A 26,508-nucleotide genomic window follows, 5' to 3' on the forward strand; every position below is an offset into this window, starting at 1 on the left:
CAATAGCAAGAATGTCCTTCCTCAAATTTGGAGATCAAAACTGCACACAATACTCCAGCTGAGGTCTCACTAGGGCTCTGTACAACTGCAGAAGGACCTCTTTGCTTCTGTACTGCAGGGATCGCTGGTCGGTGCAGACTCTCTGGGTCGAAGGGCCTGTTTCCACGCTGTATCTCTAAACTAAACTAAACTAAACCAAACCAGTTTGTGAATTTAACTGCAGCTTATAAAAAATCTAAAAGACAATCAGCGTCAGGATCAGCAAACATATAACCATATAACAACCATATAACAATTACAGCACGGAAACAGGCCATCTTGGCCCTTCTGGTCTGTGCCGAACACTTACTCACACCTAGTCCCATCTACCTGCACTCAACATCCTTGGAACACAAGAGGCTAGGGGGGTGATCTTTAGAAGTGAGGAGAATTGATAGGGTAAATGCAGGGGAATCAAGAACCAGAGGACATGGGGTTAATGTGAGAGGGGAAAGATTTCACCCAGACAGCGGTGGGCGTATGGAATGAGCTGCCGGACTAGATAGTTGAGGCAGGTATAATAATAGACATTTAAAATTCACTTGGCAAGGTGCATGGATAGGAAAGGTTTAAAGGGATAAGGACCAAATGTGGGCAGGTGGGACCAGCTTAGATTGGGCATAGTTTTGGCATAGATGTGTTGGGCCGAAGGGTCTGTTTTTGTGCTATATGACTCTATGGTTTTATACAAGTGACAATTAAGTAATTGGACTATAATGATGAACCAGCACCTTCATTATTCTTGTGTAGGAAGAAACTGCAGATGCTGGGTTACACCAAAGACAAACACAAAAAGCTGGGGTAACTCAGTGGGTCAGACAGCATCTCTGGAGAGGCATGTAATCGCTCATCGTAACTCCTCATAAAATAAAGATCAAACTTCAAACTGGTAAGTTCTTACTATTTTACTTCGGAGTCACGTGAGTGACTACGTGAAGATTTTGAAGCTCTGTGATTTCATGCCGAGGAACGAGTCCATGCGTCACACACTGCATCAATTGACCAGGATGAGGGAGAAAAAATTAACGCATTCAAACATGACATGGTTAAACAATACCGATGCTTTAATAACAAAAGAAACAATAACAGTGACCCCTCTCACCCAGGGGGAAACTGTGAAACAGAACTTAAAACATAATCAGCAAATGTCCCCGGACTGGCGATAGGCTTGTTATAAAACCTTTGGTAAGTCCGCTCATTAGACCATGCCGCAGCCGCTAGAATGTGGTCAAGAGGGGAGTCCATATCCCTTGCTGCTGATGTCGATGCAGCCTTGGTTGAATGAAGTTTAGAAGTGTTAGTGTCCACTCCTGCACAGGCCAGAACCTGTTTAATCCATCTAGAGATGGTCTGCACCGTAACCGTTTTGTGGGGTTTGGTATAACTAACAAAGAAGGAGAGTTCCGAGCCTTTCAGGCTCTTAGTGACCTTTATGTATTGAAGTATGTGTGATGCCACACACAACCATAAGTCTGAGGGATAAGCCATAAAACTACATTTGAGCCCCAACATCCCTGGCCTGCTCTACTTAATGAGGTCATGAACAAAAAAGGTGATGTGATTACAAGATGTAACCATACTGTCCAGTCTGAGTTTATGTAATGTCTGGACCAGTTGTGCTGAGGCCAGCACCATGAGCATGATTACCTTAAGTGTAAGATGATGCAGAGACAATGATGAAGCTGGTGCCCACTGATAGAGCAGCGTGAGAACCACGCTCACATCCCATATTTGTGAATACCTGGGCCTAGGAGGAGTGGAGTTAAAAATGCCCTTCATAAACTTTGTTATTATAGGTTGAGATCCAACCGTGTGGTCCATGACACCAGCAATAAATAATTTGACAAAGCGCTCCTGGCACTGTTAATGGCACTGTAACTGAGCTTGTTATCATAAAAAAGTGATGAAAGAAACTCCAAAACGTCCGTGATAGAAGCCGTGTCATATGAAATATTAGAGAGCCGGAACAGCACATCTCCCATTTCCTTATGTGAGTGATGTGCTGTTTCTGGGAGCTCTTCCTCCAGGCCGTAGTGATGACATCTATCGTATGCTCTGAAAGCCCGAGCCCCAGGAACGGTCTCCTCAGAATCTGCAAACCAATACATTTATACAGTTATGAAGAGGGTGGCTTTCCCCTGTCACCGGATGTACCAGCAGATTTCTGCTCTTGGGCACTGCCATAAAAGGCTGTGTAATTAAAGCTAGAACCAGTGGGAACCAATGCTGAGTAGGCCAGTCTGGTACTACCAATATGCCATAGGCGGAGTCTTGCTTGATTTTGGCCAAACAATGACTAATGTGGCAGAATGGGGGACCGCGGGACTGAATTACTATCGCCCGGTGGGGTAACAACATCGGAGGCCTGGATCGCCTCAGCGCAGAAGGAGAATAGGGAGGGAAGAGAGTGTATTTAAGACTTTTGCCTCCATCACAGTGAGGAGGTGCCTGGTGAACTCACGGTGGTGGATGTTAATTTGTGTTTATTGTGTGTTTTGTTATTTATTATTATATGTATGACTGCAGGCAATGAAATTTCATTCAGACCAAAAGGTCTGAATGACAAATAAAGGAATCTAATCTAATCTAATCTAAAACATACAAAAATTCTCCACCCCAGTGTAGCGAGAATGCATCTACTGCTACTGCCGCTGGGTCTGGCTCCCATGACACGTAAATTGGTAACTGATGATTAACCCTGGATGCAGACAGATCAATGTCTGGTACACCATAATGAAGGACAATGTCATTAAACACTTTGTGATTCAACATCCATTCTTTGTTGTCATTGAACTCTCGTGACCTGGTGTCTGCCACCGTGTTATATCTACCTGGTAAGTAGATAGCTGAAACCCAGATGATTCTTGCAATACTCCAGTGCCAGATGAGATTAGACAATTTATCACAGGATACAGACTTACTTCCACCCATGTGAGTAATGTATGCTACTGCTGTAGTGTTGTCAATCTGAAGTTGGACATGCACATGATGCATGTTGATACAAAAAGCCTTTAACCCATAGAGTGCTCCCAACAACTCTAAGTAGTTAATACCGTGTGACTGAAGCATCGATGATTCCTGCAGATCCCATCTGCCACCGTAGCTCGAGACAGTGTCGGTAGCACCCCAACCTAGCGCACTGGCATCAGTCTGCAGGATAACTGATGGTGTATCGACTAAAACAGTACTAGAACAATACTGAATATTGGTAACCCACCATTGTAACTCAGCCAAGGCTTCAGCTGGCAATTGCATGGGTCTATCGAAGCAACCTCTGTGAAGCTTGAGTGCCTGTTCCTTTGCACGCTGTAGGTTTTGGTAGTGCAAAGGCCCGAACTGAGCAGCTGGGAAAGCAGCCACTAATTTCCCAATTATACTAGCCACATGTCTAATAGAAGGTTGATTATTAACAATGAGTTTCCTGCAGGCTTTACTTAACTCTAATTGCTTGTCCTGAGGCAGAGTCACTGACATGTGCATTGAGTTAATGGTGAATCCCAAATAATAGTAAGATTAAACGAGATCTTACCAGTTTGAAGTTTGATCTGTATTTTATAAGGAGTTACGATGAGGGATTACGTGAAGAACCCGTTCAGCACGCATGCGCGGCACACTTCAAAGCAGCGGTGTGGAATCACAGATAGACACAGTTATTGAAATAAACATAGTAAGACAAGGAGACATCAGTTTATCAGTTTGATCTATATAATGAGGGTGGGAGCGGAGGGCACGTAATCCCTCATCGTAACTCCTCATAAAATCAAGATCAAACTTCAAACTGGTGAATTCTCGTTTAATCTTACTATTTTACTTCGGAGTCACGTGAGTGACTACGTGAAGATTTCAAAGCTCTGTGATTTTACACCATGGATGCGTGTAATCATTAAAGCATTCAGACATTACGTAGTTAGGTAAAGAAACTGATGCTTTAAATGAAAGAAAAGTTTAAAAAAAAGTTACCCCTCCCAACCTTGGGGGGAAACTAAGGGACAGAACTTAAAATGGTACGTGCAAACACCCCCAGCCCGGTTATGGGTTTGTTATAAAACCTGTGGACCGTTATTTCATTTGTGCATCCTGCAGCCACTAGGATGTCGTCAAGGGGCACGTCCATAGCTCTTGCTACCCACGTAGATGCAGCCCTGGTGGAGTGAGATTTAACCATATAAATGTTTACTCCTGCTACCGCCATTACCTCTTTTGACCATCTGGAGATGGTTTGAGTTGACACCTTTTGGTGTGTTTTTTTTATGGCTGATGAGGACCGATTGTTCTGAGCCTCTGAGGTTCTCCGTAACTCTCAGATAGTGTTGTTAGTATGTTACCACCCACACAGCCGTTGGTCCTCTGGATATGCCAAGAACTGGATATTCCTGGCCTGCTCTGTTTATCAGGTTCCTGATTAGGAATGTTATGTTGTTCATATTGGTGGTCATGTAGTCCAACCATAGCTTTTGCAGTGTCTGGACTCTTTGTCAGCATACCACCTTCAGGGTTAGTTATAGGCGGTCCCCACTGTCAAAGTAGGGTTTGTACCATGCTCACATCCCATGTGTCCGTGTACCTTGGCCTTGGAGGTCTTAAATTGTAAATTCCCTTCATGAATTTTGTTGTAAAGGGTTGCGTTCCTATCGAACTGTGCCCTGCTTCCGGCATCAGATTGGAGAAGAGTGCGCCTCTGGCACTATAGATGCACAATAACTTAGTTTATAGTTATAGTACAGTTGATAGGAACTCCAAGACATCCGTTATCCGAACTGTGTTGTATTTGTTCGGACAGTCCTATGCCTTGAAATGGCCTCCTCAGAATCTGCAGACCAACAAGTTATACGTTCATGTAGTGGATGATTGCTCCCTGTAACTGGGTTCACTAGTAGGTCCCTGCTCTTGGGTACAGCCATAACTGGCTGGACTATAATTCCCAAATTTTTGGGGGACCAGACTTGAGTAGGCCAATCTGGCACTACCAATATGCCTGTGGCTTAGTCTTGCTTGATTTTTGTCAAGCATTGATTTGTGAGACAAATTGGCGGAAAGCATACATAAACATTCCTCCCCAATTGAGGGAGAAAGCATCCACTGCCTTGCTCCTGGATCCAGCTCGCAGGACACATATCTGGGTAACTAATAGTTAGTCTAGATGCAAACGGATCAACATCTGGTATGCCAAATCGTGTAGTTATTTTGTTAAATACTGTCTGATTCAACATCCATTCTGTGTTGTTATTAAACATTCGTGATCCAGCATCTGTCACCGTGTTATATCTACCTCGTAGATTTCCCAAATATTCCTCTCGATACACCAGTGCCAAATGAGGTTCGACAATCTGTCATAAGATACAGATTTGACACCACCCTTGTTAATGGATATATGCCACCGCAGTGGTGTTATCAATCTGAATTTGAACAAGCACCGGTTGCATATCGCTACAGAGAACCTTGAGTCCATATTGTGCCCCCAACAATTCTGGGTAATTGATTCCATGTGTTGGGGAATTACAGACTCCTGCTCATTCCATCTGCCCCCACAGCTTTAGACTGTGTTGGTGGCTCCCCATCCTTAGCCGCTTGCATAGGTCTGAAGAACCCTCGATGGCTTTCGAGCAAAATTTCCCTTGAGCTGTCTCCCATTCGTTATCCACCATAGTTATCCAACAATGGCCTCTGCTGGCAATCCATAGTTTGCCAATTCGGCCTGCATGTAATCTGAGTGTTTGTTCCTTTGCTTGCTGTAAGTTCTGGTAATGCAAAGGCCCGTACTGCTGGGAATGCAGCTACTATTTGCCAATTACACTCGCTGTTTGCCTGATAGATGGCTAGTATTTGACTATCAGGTCATAGCAGGCTTGATTAATATTGTCGTTTGCCCCTAGGCAAAGTCACCAACATATTTACTGTTTTTGATAGTAAATTCTAGGTAATCAATTACCCTTGTAGGTGTCAATTTTGATTTAACTGGATGGATGAGGTAACCAATTCTTTCAAACAAGGTTTTAGTTTGCTTGACTGATGCTTCTGCCAATTCTTGGTGACTCCAAAATGAAAATGTCCTCCAAATATGCCATTACTATGTGCTTTTGAGACCTTTGTATTCCCAGAATTGGTTTCCGTAGTTTAGTCAATAGTCTAGGAGCTGATGTCAACCCATTTGGCAGAGCCATGCCATCCAGTTAAACTTCAAATATCTCCTGTTCTTAGTGAATAGACACCGAATAGTATGCATCTTTGAGGTCGATGCATGCCATGTGACCATTTTATAGGAAGCTCCTATAAAACAGTAGTTAGACCATAACAAAAATTGCTGTTTCTAAAAGTCTGTACTGCACAAATGAGTTAAACCTGGATGAAGTGACATCCTCCATCTGTCACCTGTCCTGGAAGGCAATCCTGCCCAAAATACTGGGCCTGCCTTGAAGACAATTCCGGTCCGAGTTCCAAGTCTGCTTGGAACCTATGTATGTTGTGCAGTAAAAAATAATCACATGTTGTTATCTGTTTTTTTTAAACCAGATCTGAAATTCACGTTATTGTCATTTTGAACAAAAACACAAGAGTAAAATTACCAACATGTAACTGGTCCACAATCCCTTGTTTCGGTAAACCCAGACCCACCTACCTCCATGGCTACCGGTGGTCTTGTGGTAAGCCCAAAGGCCCCTGATGCGGGTTCCTTTTCTCTCCTTGATTGGGAGTAGGACTGGTAGGAAGTGTGGATTCCATGTTTCTCCTGACCTCTGCTTGGGTCTTGGTCTGAAAACCTTATCATACTGAGCTTGCCTTGTAGGACAATTCTGGCCATAATTCTGAGTCTGCCTTGAAAGACGACTCTGATAAGGGGGGTGGGGTGTCGAATGGGATAGTGGATGGATGGAGTTAAAGGGAAAGGGTTTCTTAAATGTGTGAGCGTAGAGACCGAGGGGTGTAAAATGAGGGTAGAAGAAATAGGTAGCAAGGTGAAAAGTAAAAGTGGCAGGCAGACAAAACCAGGGTAAAAATCAAAAAGGGCCACTTTTCAACATAATTGTATAAGGGGTAAGAGTGTTGTAAAAACAAGCCTGAAGGCTTTGTGTCTCAATGCAAGGAGCACTCGTAATAAGGTGGATGAGTTGAATGTGCAGATAGCTATTAATGACTATGATATAGTTGGGATCACGGAGACATGGCTCCAGGGTGACCAAGGCTGGGAGCTGAACATCCAGGGATATTCAATATTCAGGAGGGATAGACAGAAAGGAAAAGGAGGTGGGGTAGCGTTACTGATTAGAGAGGGGATTAATGCAATGGAAAGGAAGGACATTAGTTTGGAGGATGTAGAATCGGTATGGGTAGAGCTGCGAAACACTAAGGGGCAGAAAACACTGGTGGGCGTTGTGTACAGGCCACCTAACAGTAGTAGTGAAGTTGGAGATGGTATCAAACAGGAAATTAGAAATGCGTGCGACAAAGGTAAAACAGTTATAATGGGTGACTTCAATCTACATATAGATTGGGTGAATCAAATTGGCAAGGGTGCTGAGGAAGAGGATTTCTTGGAATGTATGCGGGATAGTTATCTAAATCAACATGTAGAGGAACCAACGAGAGAACAGGCTATTTTAGACTGGGTATTGAGTAATGACGAAGGGTTAGTTAGCAATCTTGTTGTACATGCCCCCTTGGGCAAGAATGACCATAATATGGTTGAGTTCTTCATTAGGATGGAGAGTGACATTGTTAATTCAGAAACAATGGTTCTGAACTTAAAGAAAGGTAACTTTGAGGGTATGAGACGTGAATTGGCCAAGATTGACTGGCAATTAATTCTAAAAGGGCTGACGGTGGATATGCAATGGAAGACATTTAAAGACTGCATGGATGAACTACAAAAAATGTTCATCCCAGTTTGGCAAAAGAATAAATCAGGGAAGGTAGTACATCCATGGATAACAAGGGAAATCAGGGATAGTATCAAAGCGAAGGATGATGCATACAAATTAGCCAGAAAAGGCAGCATACCGGAGGACTGGGAGAAATTCAAAGACAGCAGAGGAGGACAAAGGGCTTAGCTGGGGGGCAGTGTTAGCTGTGAGGAGGATGCTAGGAGACTACAAGGTGACTTGGACAGGCTGGGTGAGTGGGCAAATGTTTGGCAGATGCAGTATAATGTGGATAAATGTGAGGTTATCCATTTTGGTGGCAAAAACGGGAAAGCAGACTATTATCTAAATGGTGGCCGATTGGGAAAGGGGGGAGATGCAGCGAGACCTGGGTGTCATGGTACACCAGTCATTGAAGGTAGGCATGCAGGTGCAGCAGGCAGTAAAGAAAGCAAATGGTATTTTAGCTTTCATAGAAACATAGAAATTAGGTGCAGGAGTAGGCCATTCGGCCCTTCGAGCCTGCACCGCCATTCAATATGAAAAAGGATTTGAGTATAGGAGCAGGGAGGTTCTACTACAGTTGTACAGGGTCTTGGTGAGACCACACCTGGAGTATTGTGTACAGTTTTGGTCTCCAAATCTGAGGAAAGACATTATTGCCATAGAGGGAGTGCAGAGACGGTTCACCAGACTGATTCCTGGGATGTCAGGACTGCCTTATGAAGAAAGACTGGATAGACTTGGTTTATACTCTCTAGAATTTAAGAGATTGAGAGGGGATCTTATAGAAACTTACAAAATTCTTAAGAGGTTGGACAGGCTAGATACAGGAAGATTGTTCCCGATGTTGGGGAAGTCCAGGAGAAGGGGTCACAGCTTAAGGATAAGGGGGAAATCCTTTAAAACCAAGATGAGAAGAACTTTTTTCACACTGAGAGTGGTGAATCTCTGGAACTCTCTGCCACAGAGGGTAGTTGAGGCCAGTTCATTGGCTATATTTAAGAGGGAGTTAGATGTGGCCCTTGTGGCTAAGGGTTCAGGGGGTATGGAGAGAAGGCAGGTACGGGATACTGAGTTGGATGATCAGCCATGATCATATCGAATGGCGGTGCAGGCTCGAAGGGCTGAATGGCCTACTCCTGCACCTAATTTCTATGTTTCTATATATATATAGGAATGCTGTGAGTATGTGTGTGTATGTGTATATATATATGGGAATGTTGTGAGTATATGTGTATGTGTATATATATATGGGAATGTTGTGAGTATATGTGTGTATATATATATATATATGGGAATGTTGTGTGTATGTGTGTGTATATATATATATATGGGAATGTTGTGAGTACGTGTGTATGTGTGTGTATGTGTATATATATATGGGAATGTTGTGAGTATGTGTGTGTATGTGTATATATATATGGGAATGTTGTGAGTATGTATGTATGTGTGTATATGTGTATATATATATGGGAATGTTGTGAGTATATGTGTATATAGCATTTATTTTCTCTCTCTCGTTTGTCATATCATACTATGGCTATTCTGTGGTGTTGCAGCAAGTATGAATTTCATTGTTCTATCTGAGACGTATGACAATAAAACAGTCTTGACTAGTGTGTGTGTAGGACAGCATTAGTGTGCGGGGATCGCTGGTCGGCGCAGACTCGGTGGGCTGAAGAGCCTGTGTCCCGCGCTGTATCTCTAAATGAAAAACAAAATGAAACTGAAGTTGCCTGATGTTGAATGGTTAGCAGTAGTCAAGACTGGTTCTACATCGACCGGGTGCATTCTGCTGGTTCATTCATTACCATGCAGGGCAGATGCAGGTGGAATTCCTCATATTGGAAATGGGCCTTTTCTAACAAGTTTTGGGTCAAAACCCTCCTTCAGACAGAGGTCAGTGTGAGAATGGGAAGGAGAATATCAAAATTAAGCTCCTTTTTTTTCATTCCATGTCACACAGAAATAAAAGTGTGTTACTGGCATCTTAGATTTAGTGGGGGAAACAACAGATGGTAAATCACATGTCCTGTATTTCCTCTTCCAGATGACATTTCCATATGGCACAGGGGTTATGGAAGTGAATTCTTGTTTCTGTTCGACAGGAGGCAGGGAGAAGAATTGGGGCTGAATTAAGGACGTGATATAGCTGCAAGATTCTCACACGCTTTCTGGAGCTATCTTGCCAGAATTCGTGTGGAATTGCAGGAAAAAACCCAATTAAACTTGCTCAGTGAACCCATTTAAAGGATTATTATTAGTCAAAATGTAAATCACGTTGTGGTCTGCAGCAACTGCATGATATGGAGCATTTCTTATGGCACACTGCCACCTGGGGGGCAAAGTGAGTGACTACAACACTTAACGCTGCTCATTAAAAAGTTTGAGATTGCTAATGCAGTCATAGAAACATAGAAACATAGAAAATAGGTGCAGGAGTAGGCCATTCGGCCCTTCGAGCCTGCACCGCCATTCAATATGATCATGGCTGATCATCCAACTCAGTATCCTGTACCTGCCTTCTCTCCATACCCCCTGATCCCTTTAGCCACAAGGGCCACATCTAACTCCCTCTGCACCGCCAAAATCATGAGAGACCTCTTCCACCCCTGCAACGGACTGTTCCAGCCGCTACGGTCAGGCAAACGCCTCCGTTGCCATGCAGTGAGAACGGAGAGGTTGAGAAGGAGTTTCTTCCCAGAGGCAATTCGGACGGTAAACGCCTTTCTCACCAGGGACTAACTCTACTGAACGTTTTTTCCTTCTATTATTTATTATGTAAAAGAATATGTGTGTTATGATTGTGTTTATAATTTGTTTGGTTGTTATGTTGTTTGTCTTTTGCACAAAAGTCCACGAGTATTGCCACTTTCATTTCACTGCACATCTCGTATGTGTATGTGACAAATAAACTTGACTTGACTTGACTTGACTTGACTTGACTTGACTTGACTCTTAAATATAGCCAATGAACTGGCCTCAACTACATTCTGTGGCAGAGAATTCCAGAGATTCACCACTCTAGAGAGTCACAAGAGATATTATTTTACCGTTCATGTCTGAAACTTACGCATTAAATTTCAATTGGTATTCAAAATAAAAAGTACAGCTTGCATTTCAAAACCTTAAGACATCTCAAAGCATTTTACCGCAGTCTTAACAGTGCAGCAACTTTGTTCTGCCTATTATGCAGGTAAAATATACCATTTAATCATTAGATTGAATTGAATACTTTATTCTCAAGGTACAAACAGGACGGTCTGCACCTGGGCTGGAATGGAACCAATGTCCTTGGGGGAGTGTTTGCTAGTGCTGTCGGGGAGGATTTAAACTATTGTGGCAGGGGGATGGGTGCAAGAGCAGAGAGGCAGGGGGGTGTAAAATGAGGGTAGAAGCAATAGGTAGCAAGGTGAAAAGTAAAAGTGGCAGGCAGACAAATCCAGGGCAAAAATCAAAAAGGGCCACTTTTCAACATAAATGTATAAGGGGTAAGAGTGTTGTAAAAACAAGCCTGAAGGCTTTGTGTCTCAATGCAAGGAGCATTCGTAATAAGGTGGATGAGTTGAATGTGCAGATAGCTTTTAATGATTATGATATAGTTGGGATCACGGAGACATGGCTCCAGGGTGACCAAGGCTGGGAGCTGAACATCCAGGGATATTCAATACTCAGGAAGGATAGACAGAAAGGAAAAGGAGGTGGGGTCGCGTTGCTGGTTAGAGAGGAGATTAACGCAATGGACAGGAAGGACATTAGCTTGGAGAATGTGGAATCGATATGGGTAGAGCTGCGAAACACTAAGGGGCAGAAAACGCTAGTGGGAGTTGTGTACAGGCCACCTAACAGTAGTAGTGAAGTTGGAGATGGTATCAACCAGGAAATTAGAAATGTGTGCAACAAAGGTAAAACAGTTATAATGGGTGACTTCAATCTACATATAGATTGGGTGAATCAAATTGGCAGGGGTGCTGAGGAAGAGGATTTCTTGGAATGTATGCGGGATAGTTTTCTAAACCAACATGTAGTGGAACCAACAAGAGAGCAGGCTATTCTAGACTGGGTATTGAGTAATGAGGAAAGGTTAGTTAGCAGTCTTGTGTGTGGCCCCTTGGGCAAGAGTGACCATAATATGGTTGAGTTCTTCATTAGGATGGAGAATGACATTGTTAATTCAGAAACAAGGGCCCTGAACTTAAAGAAAGGTAACTTTGAGGGTATGAGACGTGAATTGGCCAAGATAGACTGGCGATTGATTCTTAATGGGTTGTTCGTTGTTGGTACCTTGATCAGCCTGACAGCTTTTGCTTCCTCATCCACATATACCTGTTGGATAAGGCATACCTGAAGAGAAGATTTGGCGGCTGGTTTCATTTCCTCCAATGTCACAGAGAGTGGTGAATCTCTGGAATTCTCTGCCACAGAGGGTAATTGAGGCCAGTTCATTGGCTATATTTAAGAGGGAGTTAGATGTGGCCCTTGTGGCTAAAGGGATCAGGGGGTATGGAGAGAAGGCAGGTACAGGATACTGAGTTGGATGATCAGCCATGATCATATTGAATGGCGGTGCAGGCTCGAAGTGCCGAATGGCCTACTCCTGCACCTATTTTCAATGTATCTATGTCACCCCTGATAGTGCTGTTCACTGCCGGCACTTGTAGCATGGGGGGAAACTCTGGCACCTCCCAGGTTTTCTGCCCACGGCAGTAACCCTTTCGTCTGCGAGTATTTCCTTAGAGCCATATGCATGTGCTCCAGTATGTTCCACGGACATACTTTGAATTTGAAGTCAGTTACATACTGACCACTCGCACTCCCCTTCACAGAGAGGGAGATTCGTAAGCAGCCTGTAGATCTGTGCATGTTACTGTGAACGGCCATTCCTTTTCTGCCAAGGTCGATACTGGCGCTTTCGCCAATGTTATGTCAATAAGCCTTTTCAAGCAGATCAGATCTGGTGAGAAAGTTCTTCCTGGCGACACCTGCCTCCATGCCTACGGGGGGGGGGGGGGGCGTCCTGGTTCCCGTGGGTAAGGCAACTCTTATCTGTACAGTTCTAGAGGCCTCTCGGCCCCTCACTTTCCACCTTCTGGACTCTGACAACGTCACCCTGCTGGGCGCCCGTGCGTGTCAGGACCTGGGGCTAGTCTCATTCCACCACAGCATTCACCTGGTACAGGCCCCCATGGACCCGCTGACCGAGTACCCCGACCGCTTTGATGACATTCTGGGCAAGCTGCCCTGCGACTATAAGATTGTTGTCGACCCGAGCGTCGACCCGGTGATTCGGCCGGCACACCGCGTCTCCTTTGCCATGAAGGGCCGCGTGGAGTCTACTCTGCGCGATATGGTGACCATGGGTATCCTCAAGGAGGTGAGCGCTCCCACCAGGTGGGTCTCCACCATGGTCGTCGCTGCCAAGAAAGACAAGAGCGAGATCCGGATCTGCATCAACCCCAAGGACCTCAACCTTGCCATCAGCAGCGCCAGCCTCTCCTGCAGCCGCCGGCCCCAGAGCTCCCATGGATGTCCGTTGCCACGGACCTCTTTGAGTGGTGCGGAAAGCACTTCCTGGTCCTGGTGGACTCCTATTCCAGCTGGTTCGAGGTCGATCAGCTGACCTCCGTCACCTCTGCTGCTGTCATCGGGAAGCTTCGCCGCCACTTCTCCACCTTCGGCTCCCCGGTGACCCTCCGGTCCGACAACGGCAGCCAATTCTCCAGCGCCGAGTTCAAAACCTTTTGCTGCCCGTTGGAACTTTCACCACATTACCAGCAGCCCCGAGTATCCTCAGAGCAACGGACTTGCTGAACGGGCCGTCCGCAGTGCCAAGGAGCTGCTGGAACACTGCCGCCTGTTCCGTTCTGATTTCCACCTTGCCCTGCTTAACCTCCGCAACATTTCCCGCGACCCCGCGCTCGGTTCCCCTGCCCAGCGCCTTATGTCACGCACCACCAGACCTCCCCTGCCGGTCTCCCAGCAGTCCCTCAAGCCCTCGGTACAGGATCCTGCCACTGTCACTGAGCGCATTGTCAAGAAACAGGTCATCCAGAAGCGCTCCTTCGACAAATCCGCCCGGCCCCTTCCACGTCTGCTCCCGGGGCAGGTTGTCCGGATGCAGTCCCCCACTGGCCACTACCGCCTGGCAGTCGTAGTCGGCGACGCCGGTTCTCCGCGCTCCTACTTCGTCGACTACGAGGGGGCTATCTACCGTCGCTCCCGCCAGCACCTACTCCTTGTGAATGAGCCCGCTCCGCCTCCCGCGGATCCTTCTCACCCCCCCATTCCTTCTCGAACTCCCGTTGCCCCTCACGCCCCGACAACACCTCGCATGCCGCGCACCCTACCCTCACAACTGTCAGCCCCCCGGTCGCCGAAGCCCCGTTCCCCTGCCTCGCCTGTCAAGCCAGCATCGCCCGTCAAACCTGCCTCGCCTGCCCAGCCTGTTTCTCCGCCCGGAGCCCCGCGTTCTCCACCGCCCGCCTCTCCTGCCGATTCCCCGGCTGCTGTCCCTTCTGTTCCCGACGATGAGGAGGAGGGCGGCTTACGCACCCGCTCTGGCCGGCTGGTCAGGCCGCCTGTCCGCTACGGGGAACTCGCATAGTATTGTACTGTTGCCGGTGCGATTGGTGTTCGTAGCATATGAGCCGTGGTCACTCTGTGTAGTACCTGCCACGCTTTTGTTTCTAAGAGGAAGGATGTAGATCAGTGCATGTTCCCTTAACCATAGTGACCTCCCCATTACTAACCACTCCCCATTGTCTCCAGTATAATTGTAGTGTCCCCACCTCTAGCTCGCTCTCTAGCTCCAGTGATGACCACGGACAGCTACAGCTTAGTGTTAACTCTCAGTTAATAAACAGTTACAGTAAAAAGACTTGTGTGTGCAGTAAGTCATTTTACACAGCCCTGACACAGGTGCTGCCGCAGGCCTCTGAGGATACCTGCACCTGACTCGGTATAAAACTGGCCTCTTACACTCCAGGTGCCGCTGCCTGCGGGTTCTCCATAATACCCGGGCTCAGATAGCTCCCTTTGTTTTTGGAGCATATCTCTTTGGAGCAACCTCTCCAATAGGTGCTCCAGATGGGTCAATTTTCCAACCCCATGACCCCACTGACGAGCACCAGGCCACCATCTCTAGCATCATCGCCAACTTCATCCACTCCCAGGCCCTGCCCGACCGAGCCTCCAACCTCATCGTTCCCCAGCCCCGCACGGCCCGATTTTGCCTTCTCCTCAAAATCCACAAACTTGACTGTCCCGGTAGACCCATTGTCTCTGCCTGTTCGTGCCCCACTGAACTTATTTCCACCTACCTTGACTCCATCCTCCGCCTAGCGGAGTTGGTCCTCACCCTCAATAACTCGTTTGACTCCTCCCATTTCCTCCAAATACAAGGCGTAGCTAAGGGCACACGCATGGGCCCCAGCTACGCCTGCCTCTTTGTCGGGTACGTTGAACAATCCTTGTTCAATACGTACCAGGGCCCCATCCCCGACCTCTACCTCCGCTACATCGACGACTGCTTTGGTGCCACCTCCTGCACCTACACACAACTGACTGACTTCATCCATTTCACCACTAACTTCCATCCGGCACTCAAATACACCTGGACCATTTCCGACACTTCCCTACCATTCTTTGACCTCACTATCTCCATCGCAGATGATAGACTACTGACCGACATCCACCATAAACCCACTGACTCACATGGCTATCTGGACTACACTTCTTCCCACCCTGCCCCCTATAAAGACTCCATCCCTTACTCCCAACTCATCCGTCTACGCCGCATCTGCTCCACGGATGAGGCATTCCACACCAGGGCATCAGAAATGTCCTCATTCTTCAGGGAACGGGGATTCCCCTCCGCCACCATAGATGAGGTTCGCACCAGGGTCTCTTCCATACCCCGCAACACTGCTCTCTCTCCCCATCCCTGCACTGGCAACAAGGGCAGAGTCCCTCTGGTCCTCACCTTTCACCCCACCAGCCGTCACATACAAGTAATCCTCCGATATTTTCGTCACCTCCAACGTGACCCCACCCCCACTCGCCACATCTTCCCATCTCCCCCCATGTCTGCCTTCCGCAAAGACCCCTCCCTCCGTAACTCCCTTGTCAATTCTTCCCTTCCCTCCCGTACCACCCCCTCCCCGGGCACTTTCCGTTGCAACCGCATGAAATGCAACACCTGTCCCTTTACCTCCCCCCTCGACTCCATTCAAGAACCCAAGCAATCGTTCCAGGTGCAACAGAGGTTTACCTGCATCTCCTCCAACCTCATCTATTGCATCCGCTGCTCTAGATGTCAGCTGATCTATATCGGTGAGACCAAGCGTAGGCTTGGCGATCGTTTCGCCAAACACCTCCGCTCGGTCCGCAATAACCAACCTGATCTCCCGGTGGCTCAGCACTTCAACTCCCCCTCCCATTCCGTATCCGACCTCTCTGTCCTGGGTCTCCTCCATGGCCAGAACGAGCAACACCGGAAATTGGAGGAACAGCATCTCATATTGCGCTTGGGGAGTCTGCATCCTGGGGGCATGAACATTGAATTCTCCCAATTTTGTTAGCCCTTGCTGTCTCCTCCACTTCCTAGCTCTCCCTCAGCCCTCGCCCTCCTCCTCCTCATTTTTCCTTTCTTCTCCCCACCCACCCCCCATCAGTCTGAAGAAGGGTTTCGTCCCGAAACGTTGCCTTTTTCCTTCGTTCCATAGATGCTGCTGCACCCGCTGAGTTTCTCCAGCACTTTTGTCTACCTTCGACTTTCTAACATATGCAGTTCCTTCTTAAACAGTTTTCCAAATACACTGCCCATAGAAGGAGCAGAGTCCACCTGGCCCGACTCATCCACGTCCAGGGCCCTGACAGACTTTTAGTGGCTTTTTCTCCCCAGCGGGGTAGCCAAGATGCTTATGGCTAGCACCAAGTCTGTAGCCGCTTGCTCTACTGGCAGTGACTCGAAAAATGTGAATTTTTACCTCCGCACACTACCTGCACTTCCGCGGTATCTGTAGCAGGTTCCCCATGGTCCGTGGCCGGGATTCCCTGAGGTCGTGACTGGGATTCCCTGCCGCCCGTGACAGGGGTTCCCCGCGGATTTCCCCGTGGCCCGTCCAGACTTTGCCCCGAATCCAGCAGGCAAGCTCTTGCAAACTTACCTTTAGACTTAAACTTTACCGCTGGCAGGAGCAACGCACCACCAGTCAGCCGTTGCGCAATGCGTCAGACATAATGACGTGCATGCGTGGTGATGGCCTTCTTCACGGAATCACTCACATAGAAACATAGACAATAGGTGTAGGAGTAGAAGCCATTCGGCCCTTCGACCCTGCACCGCCATTCAATATGATCATGGCTGATCGTCCAACTCAGTATCCCGTACCTGCCTTCTCTCCATACCCCCTGATCCCTTTAGCCACAAGGGCTGCATCTAACTCCCTCTTAAATATAGCCAATGAACTGGCCTCAACTACCTTCTGTGGCAGAGAATTCCACTGATTCACCACTCTCTGTGTGAAAAATGATTTGCTCACCTCAGTCCTAAAAGATTTCCCCCTTATCCTTAAACTGTGACCCCAAGTTCAGGACTTCCCCAACAACGGGAACAATCTTTCTGCATCTAGCCTGTCCAACCACTTAAGATTTTTGTAAGTTTCTATAAGATCCCCCCCAATCTCCTAAATTCTATTGAGTACAAGCCGAGTCTATCCAGTCTTTCTTCATAAGACAGTCCTGATATCCCAGGAATCAGTCTTCTCTGTACTCTGTACCTTCTCTGTACTCCCTCTATGGCAATAATGTCCTTCCTCAGATATGGAGACCAAAACTGTACGCAATACTCCAGGTGCGGTCTCACCAAGACCCTGTACAACTGCAATAGAACCTCTCCGCTCCTATACTCAAATCCTTTTGCTATGAATGCTAATATTCCATTCGATTTCTTCACTGCCTGCTGCACCTGCATGCCTACTTCCAATGACTGGTGTACCATGACACCCAGGTCTCGTTGCATCTACCCATTTCCTAATCGGCCACCATTTAGAGGCCCAGGGAGCCGTTGCCGAGAGAGGGGAGGAGTACCTGCGCTGTAAGTATAAAATACACCGCGGGGCTTGTTTCCACAGAGGCCCAGGGAGCCGTTGGTGAGAGGGGGAGGAGTACCTGCGCTGGAACCTGCGACCAAATCGCCAACGTTCCAGTGAAGGAGTCTGGGGGAAGCCTCTGATTGGTTTACATTTTTACATTTTTGCCTTTAGGCTAAGGATTCTGGGAGATAAGGGTACAGTATTTATTAGTAAAGTTTAACAGATAAAGTTTTGTGTTTTTTAATATTTAATATAGTTAAATTGGGAGTAGGATATGTCAGTGGAGATTGGCCACGTGGTTTGCTCAGCCTGCAACATGTGGGAGATCAGGGATATGGTCGGTGTCCCTGGTGACTACGTTTGCAGGAAGTGTGTACAGCTGCAGCTCCTGGCAGACCGCATTGAACGATTAGAACTGCGGTTGGATTCATACTGGAGCATCCACGACGCTGAGAAAGTCGTGGACAGCACGTACAGTGAGTTGGTCACACCGCAGGTAAAAGGTAAGAGGACGGAAGGGGAACGGGTGGCCAATAGTCAGCAAAGCAGTAGGCAGGTAGTGCAGGAGTCCCCTGCGGTCATCTCCCTCCTAAACAGATATACCATTTTGGAAACTGTTGAGGGAGATTGCTCATCAGGGGAATGCAGCAGCAGCCAAGTTCATGGCACCATGGGTGGCTCTGCGGCACATGAGGGGGGGGAAAAGAGTGGAAGGGCAATAGTAATAGGGGATTCAATTGTCAGGGGAATAGATAAGCGTTTCTGCGGCCGCAAACGAGACTCCAGGATGGTATGTTGCCTCCCTGGTGCAAGGGTCAGGGATGTCACTGAACGGCTGCAGAACATTCTGGAGGGGGAGGGTGAACAGCCAGTTGTCGTGGTGCATATTGGCACCAACGATATAGGTAAAAAAAGGGATGAGGTCCTAAAGGATGAATTTAGGGAGCTAGGAGATAAGCTTAAAGTAGGGACCTCAAAGGTAATAATCTCTGGATTACTACCAGTACCACGGGCCAGTCAGAGCAGAAATAGGAGGATATTGCAGATGAATACGTGGCTTGAAAAATGGTGCAAGGGGGAGGGATTCAAATTTTTAGGGCATTGGAACCAGTTCTGGGGGAGGTGGGACCAGTACAAACAGGACGGTCTGCACCTGGACTGGAATGGAACCAATGTCCTTGGGGGGGTGTTTGCTACTGCTGTCGGGGAGGATTTAAACTAATGTGGCAGGGGGATGGGTACAAGAGCAGAGGGGCAGGGGGGTGTAAAATGAAGGTAGAAGCAATAGGTAGCAAGGTGAAAAGTAAAAGTGGCAGGCAGACAAAACCAGGGCAAAAATCAAAAAGGGCCACTTTTCAACATAATTGTATAAGGGGTAAGAGCGTTGTAAAAACAAGCCTGAAGGCTTTGTGTCTCAATGCAAGGAGTATTCGTAATAAGGTGGATGAGTTGAACGTGCAGATAGCCATTAATGATTATGATATAGTTGGGATCACGGAGACATGGCTCCAGGGTGACCAAGGCTGGGAGCTGAACATCCCGGGATATTCAATATTCAGGAGGGATAGAGAGAAAGGAAAAGGAGGTGGGGTAGTGTTGCTGGTTAGAGAGGAGATTAACGCAATGGAAAGGAAGGACATTAGTTTGGAGGATGTGGAATCGGTATGGGTAGAGCTGCGAAACAATAAGGGGCAGAAAACGCTGGTGGGTGTTGTGTACAGGCCACCTAACAGTAGTAGTGAAGTTGGGGATGGCATCAAACAGGAAATTAGAAATGCTTGCGACAAAGGCAAAGCAGTTATAATGGGTGACTTCAATCTACATATAGATTGGGTGAATCAAACTGGCAGGGGTGCTGAGGAAGAGGATTTCTTGGAATGTATACGGGATAGTTATCTAAACCAACATATAGAGGAACCAATGAGAGAGCTGGCTATTTTAGACTGGGTATTGAGTAATGAGGAAGGGTTAGTTAGTAGTCTTGTTGTGCGTGGCCCCTTGGGCAAGAGTGACCATAATATGGTTGAGTTCTTCATTAGGATGGAGAGTGACATTGTTAATTCAGAAACAATGGTTTTGAACTTAAAGAAAGGTAACTTTGAGGGTATGAGACGTGAATTGGCCAAGATTGACTGGCAATTAATTCTAAAAGGGTTGACGGTGGATATGCAATGGAAGGCATTTAAAGACTGCATGGATGAACTACAAAAATTGTTCATCCCAGTTTGGCAAAAGAATAAATCAGGGAAGGTAGTGCATCCATGGATAACAAGGGAAATCAGGGATAGTATCAAAGCAAAGGATGATGCGTACAAACTAGCCAGAAAAAGCAGCATACCGGAGGACTGGGAGAAATTCAGAGACCAGCAGAGGAGGACGAAGGGCTTAATTAGAAAAGGAAAAATGGATTATGAAAGAAAACTGGCAGTGAACATAAAATCTGACTGCAAAAGTTTTTATAGATATGTGAAAAGAAAGAGATTAGTTAAAACAAATGTAGGTCCCTTGCAGTCAGAAACAGGTGAGTTGATCATGGGGAACCAGGATATGGCGGACCAATTGAATAACTACTTTGGTTCCGTCTTCACTAAGGAAGACATAAATGATCTGCCGGAAATAGCAGGGTCAAAGGAGGCGGAGGAATTGAGTGAAATCCAGGTTAGTCGGGAAGTGGTGTTGGGTAAATTGAATGGATTAAAGGCCGATAAATCCCCAGGGCCAGATAGGCTGCATCCCAGAGTACTTAAGGAAGTAGCTCCAGAAATAGTGGATGCATTAGTAATAATCTTTCAAAACTCCTTAGATTCTGGAGTAGTTCCAGAGGATTGGCGGGTAGCAAACGTAACCCCACTTTTTAAGAAGGGAGGGAGAGAGAAAACGGGGAATTACAGACCAGTTAGCCTAACATCGGTAGTGGGGAAACTGCTAGAGTCAGTTATTAAAGATGGGATAGCAGCACATTTAGAAAGTGGTGAAATCATTGGACAAAGTCAGCATGGATTTACGAAAGGTAAATCATGTCTGACGAATCTTATAGAATTTTTCGAGGATGTAACTAGTAGCGTGGATAGGGGAGAACCAGTGGATGTGGTGTATCTGGACTTCCAGAAGGCTTTCGACAAGGTCCCACATAAGAGATTAGTATACAAACTTAAAGCACATGGCATTGGGGGTTCAGTATTGATGTGGATAGAGAACTGGCTGGCAAACAGGAAGCAAAGAGTAGGAGTAAACGGGTCCTTTTCACAATGGCAGGCAGTGACTAGTGGGGTACCGCAAGGCTCAGTACTGGGACCCCAGCTATTTACAATATATATTAATGATCTGGATGAGGGAATTGAAGGCAATATCTCCAAGTTTGCGGATGACACTAAGCTGGGGGGCAGTGTTAAGTGTGAGGAGGATGCTAGGAGACTGCAAGGTGACTTGGATAGGCTGGGTGAGTGGGCAAATGTTTGGCAGATGCAGTTTAATGTGGATAAATGTGAGGTTATCCATTTTGGTGGCAAAAACGGGAAAGCAGATTATTATCTAAACGGTGGCCGATTCGGAAAGGGGGAGATGCAGCGAGACCTGGGTGTCATGGTACACCAGTCATTGAAGGTAGGCATGCAGGTGCAGCAGGCAGTAAAGAAAGCGAATGGCATGTTGGCTTTCATAGCAAGAGGATTTGAGTATAGGAGCAGGGAGGTTCTACTGCAGTTGTATAGGGTCTTGGTGAGACCACACCTGGAGTATTGCGTGCAGTTTTGGTCTCCAAATCTGAGGAAGGACATTATTGCCATAAAGGGAGTGCAGAGAAGGTTCACCAGACTGATTCCTGGGATGTCAGGACTGTCTTATGAAGAAAGACTGGATAGACTTGGTTTATACTCTCTAGAGTTTAGGAGATTGAGAGGGGATCTTATAGAAACTTACAAAATTCTTAAGGGGTTGGACAGGCTAGATGCAGGAAGATTGTTTCCGATGTTGGGGAAGTCCAGGACAAGGGGTCACAGCTTAAGGATAAGGGGGAAATCCTTTAAAACCGAGATGAGGAGAACTTTTTTCACACAGAGAGTGGTGAATCTCTGGAACTCTCTGCCACAGAGGGTACTTGAGGCCAGTTCATTGGCTATATTTAAGAGGTAGTTAGATGTGGCCCTTGTGGCCAAGGGGATCAGATGGTATGGAGAAAAGGCAGGTACGGGATACTGAGTTGGATGATCAGCCATGATCATATTAAATGGCGGTGCAGGCTCGAAGGGCCGAATGGCCTACTCCTGCACCTAATTTCTATGTTTCTATGTTTCTATGTTTCTAGACTGCATTCCTGTTTTTGCCACCAAAGTGGATAACCTCACATTTATCCACGTTATACTGCATCTGCCATGCATTTGCCCACTCACCCAGCCTATCCAAGTCGCCTTGCAGCCTCCTAGCATCTCCTCACAGCTAACACTGCCCCCCCAGCTTAGTGTCAACCACAGCACTGAGCCTTGCGGTACCCCACTAGTCACTGCTTGCCATTCTGAAAAGGACCCGTTTACTCCTACTCTTTACTTCCTGTCTGCCAGCCAGTTCTCTATCCACATCAATACTGAACCCCCAATACCGTGTGCTTTAAGTTTGTATACTAATCTCTTATGTGGGACCTTGTCGAAAGCCTTCTGAAAGTCCAGATACACCACATCCACTGGTTCTCCCCTATCCACTCTACTGGTTACATCCTCAAAAAATTCTATAAGATTCGTCAGACATGATTTACCTTTCATAAATCCATGCTGACTTTGTCCAATGAATTCACCACTTTCCAAATGTGCTGTTATCCCATCTTTAATAACTGACTCTAGCAGTTTCCCCACTACCGATGTTAGACTAACTGGTCTGTTATTCCCCATTTTCTCTCTCCCTCCCTTTTTAAAAAGTGGGGTTACATTAGCTACCCTCCAATCCTCTGGAACTACTCCAGAATCTAAAGAGTTTTGAAAAATTATCACTAATGCATCCACTATTTCTGGAGCTACTTCCTTAAGTACTCTGAGATGCAGCCTATCTGGCCCTGGGGGTTTATCAGCCTTTAATCCATTCAATTTACCCAACACCACTTCTCGGCTAACCTGGATTTCACTCAGTTCCTCCATCTCATTTGACCCGCGGTCCCCTGCTATTTTTGGCAGATTATTTATGTCTTCCTTAGTGAAGTAGTTATTTAATTAGTCCGCCATGTCCTTGTTCCCCATGATCAATTCACCTGTTTCTGACTGCAAGGGACCTACATTTGCTTTAACTAATCTCTTTCTCTTCACATATCTATAAAAACCTTTGCTATCAGTTATTATGTTCCCTGCCAGTTTTCTTTCATAATCTATTTTTCCTTTCCTAATTAAGTCCTTTGTCCTCCTCTGCTGGTCTCTGAATTTCTCCCAGTCCTCTGGTAGGCTGCTTGTTCTGGCTAATTTGTAAGCTTCATCTTTTGCTATGATACTATCCCTGATTTCCCTTGTTATCCACGGTTGCACTACCTTCCCTGATTTATTCTTTTGCCAAACTGGGATGAACAATTGTTGTAGTTCATCCATGCAGTCTTTAAATGTCTTCCATTGCATATCTACCATCAACCCTTTTAGAATTAATTGCCAGTCAATCTTGGCCAATTCACGTCTCATACCCTCAAATTCTTTTTTTTATTTTTATTTTTTAATAATATTTTTATTAGAAGTAGACATATTATAAAGTATAGTTACATATTATAGTAAAAAATCTTTTCATATACATCAGTCATACATTACTAAAGGTTTCAATTGTCGATTACTTCTGCTTCTAGTGTTTTTTTTTATATAGAAAAAGAAAGAAAGAATAAAGAGTTACAAATATCAAAAAGACACAAAAGGTGGAATGGATTACTTATAAAACGTCCTTGGAGATAGGTTCGTAGATTATAAAGTAGGACGTTTCATCTAATCCTGAGTTCAAGTTTCAGTTGGGTTTTCGTGCTGGGCCAGCTCCGCGAAAATTGTGTGTGTTTTTAACTTTTATGTTCCTTTTTAACTTATTTCTAAGTTCTAACTCCCTAGTACTAACAAAGTATGACAGGGAAACCCTCTTAAATCTAAACTCCAGGGCAAACGGAGACTTTTTAAACTCTGTACTTACTGATCCAGCGTGGCCAGCAGAGATCAACAGAAGCTGCTGCAACAACAAAGGGAGCTCGGCTGCAAGGAAAACACGGAGAAAACATCGAGGGAAGCGGGGGGGGGATTCGGAATAGGCTGAGAGCCCAAGCCTTTCGTCCCCCTCTGCCCAGCATTCTTCTGGCGAATGTCCATCCCTGGAAAACAAGCTGGATGACCTCAGGGCGGGGGTCAGATTCCAGCGGGACATAAGGAACTGCAACATCCTCTGCCTGACTGAAACATGGCTGACCTCACTGATTCCGGATCAGGTAATCTGCCTAACCGAATCCTTCACTGTCCACCGTGCTGACAGAACAGAAGCATCTGGGAAATCCAAGGGTGGAGGAGTCTGCTTCATGACCAATAACAACTGGTGCAACCCTGGAAATATCAAGATGCTTTCCCGTTCCTGCTCGCCGGCCCTGGAGCACCTGACGATCTCATGCCGCCCATTCTACCTTCCCCGGGAGTTCGGCTCAGTGATCGTCACAGCCGTCTACATTCCACCGCAGGCGGACACCGACGTGGCACTATCGGCCCTACACGATGTACTATGTCGACATCAAAACATGAGCCTGATGCGGCTATGGTGGTGGCTGGAGATTTTAATAAATCAAATCTCAAGAAGGTCATGCCGAACTTCTACCAACACATCACGTGTGCCACCAGGGGGGAGAGAACTTTGGACCACTGCTACACACCGTTCAGGAAAGGCTACAAGGCCCTTTCACTCCCTCCCTAGGAAAATCTGACCACGCTGCTATTTTCCTGTTGCCGGAGTATAAACAGAGGATAGTTCGGGAAGCGGTAGAGACGAGGGACGTAAAGCGGTGGTCCGACCAGTCAGAGGCCATGCTGCAAGATGCACTGAGTGATGTCGACTGGAATATGTTCGAAGTAAGTTCCAGTGACGTCAGTGAGTTCACGGAAGCAGTCACGGACTTCATCGCAACAGTAACCGACAACATCGTCCCCACGGTAAGGGTAAGCACCTTTCCGAACCAAAAGCCCTGGGTAGACAGGTCTGTTCGTGTGGCCCTGAATGCTCGCACCGCTGCCTACAACTCGGGCCTGGCATCAGGAAACATGGACGTCTACAAGGCAGAGTCCTACCGACTGCAAAGGGCGGTGAAGGACGCAAAGAGAAGGTACAGGGACAAGATGGAGTTACACATGGAGCAGCAGGACACCAGAAGCCTGCGGCAGGGGTTATGGATTGTAACCAACTACCGGAGCACCCCTCCCTCATCCGCATGTGCCGGCACCTCCCTAGCTGACGACCTGAACTCCTTTTACGCTCGTTTCGAGAGGGGCAACACCACTCCAGATTTGCCGACTATCGACAATACCGCCAGTGGGCTGGCTACCGAAGCTGAAGGGAGGAATGTGCACACATTCTCGCTGTCCGAGCACGACGTGAGGAGGGCACTGACACGGGTGAACACGAGGAAAGCTGCGGACCCGATGGCATCTCGGGGCGAGTACTCAAGTCCTGTGCTATGCAGCTAGCTCCAGTGCTCACTACATTATTCAACCTCTCCCTGGACAAGTCCGTGGTCCCTCCCTGCTTCAAAAAATCCATCATTGTACCGGTACCAAAAAATGCCTCCCCAGCCTGCCTGAATGACTACCGTCCGGTGGCCCTTACCTCGGTAGTCATGAAATGCTTTGAGAGGCTGCTGAAGAATCACATCTGCGCCTTCCTCCCTCGGAACATGGACCCGTTGCAGTTCGCATACCGTCCGAACAGATCCACGGACGATGCTGTCTCCCAGGTCTTGCACACCGCTCTCTCCCATCTGGACAGCCAGAAGGGGGGGCTACGTGAGGATGCTGTTCATAGACTACAGTTCAGCCTTCAACACGATAGTCCCCACCAGACTGGCCGGGAAGCTAATGGAATTGGGACTCAACACCTCCCTGTGTGCCTGGGTCCTGGACTTTCTCACCGCCAGGCCCCAGGTAGTCAAGATGGGAGGGAATACATCGAAGTCCCTCACCCTGAGCACAGGATCGCCCCAGGGTTGCGTCCTCAGCCCCCTATTGTACTCCCTGTACACACATGACTGTGTGGCTAGGTTCAGCTCCAACTCAATAATTAAGTTTGCTGATGACACTGTGGTGGTGGGCCTGATCTCAGACAACGACGAGAAGGCCTACCGGGAGGAGGTGGCTGATCTAGCACTCTGGTGCCAGGATAACAGCCTCCTCTTGAACATCAAAAAAACGAAGGAGCTGATCATGGACTTTAGGAGGGCACATCATCCGAGGACGTACACTCCATTGAGGATAAATGGGGATCCTGTGGATAGGGTGAACTGTTTTAAATATCTGGGAGTCCACATCTCCGAGGATATGACA

This window comes from Leucoraja erinacea, unplaced genomic scaffold (genome assembly GCF_028641065.1).
Source record: "Leucoraja erinacea ecotype New England unplaced genomic scaffold, Leri_hhj_1 Leri_417S, whole genome shotgun sequence".
Classification (NCBI taxonomy): domain Eukaryota; kingdom Metazoa; phylum Chordata; class Chondrichthyes; order Rajiformes; family Rajidae; genus Leucoraja; species Leucoraja erinaceus.